This window comes from Pinus tabuliformis, chromosome 9 (genome assembly GCF_031772625.1).
Source record: "Pinus tabuliformis cultivar Carrire ecotype Pingquan chromosome 9, CPIR1, whole genome shotgun sequence".
NCBI lineage: Eukaryota > Viridiplantae > Streptophyta > Pinopsida > Pinales > Pinaceae > Pinus > Pinus tabuliformis.
Genome location: NC_142307.1, coordinates 251,233,260 through 251,236,685, shown reverse-complemented (window position 1 = coordinate 251,236,685; position 3,426 = coordinate 251,233,260).

Below are 3,426 nucleotides of genomic sequence, written 5' to 3'. Positions count from 1 at the left end.
TATTCCACTCTTTGAGTTTTCCTTTAATGTGTTTAAGCCTGCAGTGTAGAAGGAACATCTTTGCACCTTGAAGGTGAAGCTCTTCCTTCCACCATTTTTCAATGTTTGTGAGGAAATCTGAGTGTGTGAGCCAAGAGTTCTCAAACTTGAAGGGGGTGTTCGTTGGTTTACCAAAAAGAGAAGCTTCCAATTTGATAGGCCAGTGTTTTGAACCCCCAAAAGGTAGTTTAAGTGCAGTAATGCTGCTTCCCCTGAGGAGAAGTTCCTCTGAAACAATAAATCTGTCCAATTTTGAGGCTACTTGGGTAGGGCCCCCTCTTTTGTTATTCCAAGTGAAGATTCCATTTCTTGTTTACATATCAACCAATTTCATATTGGTGATGAAGTTCTGGAAGGCATCTGAGTCTCTACCGAGTGTTCTCGTTCCTCCTTTCTTCTCCATGAGTGATTTTGTTATGTTAAAATCACCTCCAAGAATCTGGGGTAGAGCTGGGTATCTCTTCTTCATTTCCTCCAGTGTTGTGAGGAGTTGAAGTTTGTCCTCCATTGGCTGCAGACCATAGAAATTGGTGATCATGTAACATTGTCTGTCACTCACCGGTTGGAAAACCAGAGAAAGGTGATGTCTGGATGCCTCCGCATCAATCACACCAAATTTCTGTGGATCCCATAGAGTGAGAATGCCACCAACATATTTATTTGCATTAACTTCAAGGTATTCATACCTATTTAACCATTTGCTATGTTTTTCGCAGATCCTCTCCGCTGAGCATTTTGTTTCCTGTATGAATACTATGTTAAGTCTTTCCTCTCTGATCCTTTTACCTAGATTCCTCTGTTTTCTTCTGCTCCCTAGTCCTCTAAAGTTCCAGGTTGCGAGAAGATTGAAAAAGAACACCATGACTTTTAGTAAAATGTCGGTGGTAACATCAAGGAACACAATATTACGACAAATACAAATACAGTTAAATCTTAGGATGTACGCATGGAACTAATCAATCACGTTGTCAATGGAGTAGAATGGGTCATGTAAATAGTATGTTCGTTTCTCATTAAAAAAAGATTCCTTTTCAAAACAACATCACAATAAGAAAAATCCCTAGACTCAAACGCTAACTTAGCGCGTTATTTAAACACCCTTCTTATCCATTCATTGATTCAGCTTCAGAGCGGCTGAATCATAAATATTCGTAATCGGATAGGCGGTGAATCGTCAATCCTAAATTACAGTAGCCATCAATGGTAAAATTTGGGACTTCAGGAAAATGGTTGCATGAAATTTGAAATGCCAGAATGGATGGCCGATTCGTCAAGCAAAGGAACAGACGTGCCAAACATAGGCACGTTTCACAAAGGAGAGGAGAAGACTTAAGAAATTGAAAATGGACAAAATTTTTATATTGTCTAATGGATTTTGTATTAGACTAATAATATTCCTTTAGGGGTGTTTCTCAACCATTTATCTGGTTGAAAATATAAATTTCTCACGCCCAATTCAAATATAAATCATGGTAACTAACTATTTTATGTAAGTCAAGCAAGTATGATATTTTTACAGATATTTTGGAATCTAATATAAAATAATGTGTAATTTAGTTTGTGTTCAATTAAGAGTATTTGTTACACAATAAAAATAATTAAAATATAATGAAACTTATAATTAAAAATAAATGAAAAACATATTTTGTTAGCTTTAATTAAAGATATTATAAAAATATAGTTTATAATCAATATTTTATTTCACTCTCATTTTGTCAACTGTAAATAAAATATCTCAATATCCATGTTTTTAAAGAATAAAATAATTAGAAAAACAAACAAATAAAAACAATATTATTCATAATTTATTTACCAAAGAAGCACATTCTACAATATTTTGTATGGGATATGTGTAATTTGCTCAACAAAGAGTTGACACATACCCCTTTTAAAATAAAATAAAATATTATTTTAAATTAAAAACAATATTTGTACAATAAATATGAAAAAATCAACATACATATTTGGTTAGTTTTATTAAAAGTATTGTAAAACAAAGTCCCACTCAAAAATATAAATATATACATTTCAACAATGTGTGAACCATGTATGAAGGAGATATGATAAAATTATTTCACTCTCACTCATGATTACAAATAAAATATTTCTATGTCCATGTGAAGCATCAAAATTTGATTTATACTTTTAAAAAATAAAGTAATTAAAGGAATACCAAAAAATAAATGAAGAGGAAAGAGAGAAAATATAATCATACTTATATGTTAGCCACAATACAATATTTCATTTTCCAAAAAGTAAAAGGAAATAAAATTAAAAAGATTCAATTATTTATTAATAGTGTAATAAGAGAGATATGTGTAACTTATTTAATGTGTAAGATAAAATTAATATATAGTATTTAAAAAATACTAATATTAAATAAAAAATTATTGTCTATAATAAATAAAATATTTCAATATGTAAGAACAAATAATATTGAAGTGAATTTAAAAATAAATTAAGAAAAAAACACTTTAGTGTGGACACTATAATACATAAATAGTGTATATTAATGTGTATGTTAATTAGATACTTTTGATGTTAATAATTTATATACTTTATATGGTTAAAAAAATCATGTATATATTTTATGAAGTAATTAGCCGCCAGAGTTAGCTCAAGTGGTCTATAGTGAGATGTGAAGTTCTTTGACTTGTTGTTAGCTTTACTCATGACATGTTGGAGTCGCCTAGATTCTTCTCAGGAGAAACCTAGTAATATGGGATGAAACTTTAGCCAATTTACCATCCACGAAATGTGGGGAAGTACTTTGGGTTTCCCATGTTTTCATTTCAAGTAGAAAAAAAAATTATAATTGTAAAATTAAATTTTTATGGCTGTAACATTTATAGTATCTCTATTTTACATTTTGGCCCCATTTATAGAAGCTCTATTTTACATTTTAGCCCCTTTTTAAGGGTTAATTTTGTATCGAGAAAATATTTGTTGGAATTGCATGTTCGTGTTATGTCTTCTACATAATTCAAGTGTATTGAAGGTTATGCTTATATTAATGCAATGTCTTGAGTTTAGAGTTGATTTGAGAATTCTTTTGAGAGAATATCTCAACCTCCATATCCATGTTTGGAATTAGTGGGATCTCTCGCCAACTATATAAATGTACTATGTTTATGCTTGAATTATAAGAAAGAGTTTGTGTGTGTATAATTCTATTATCTTTCCTGGTATTGGAGCCCATCTTGGTATTGGAGCCCATCTGGGTATAGGGTTATACATAGAATGGATATGTATATATATATATATATATATTTATTTATTACTAGTGCTAGATACGTTTTTTGTGAACAAATTAATTTGTGAGAAGGGGAGTCGAAATTGAAGGTTTTATCAATGACTACCAACAAAGGTGATACAAATGATTTGGTT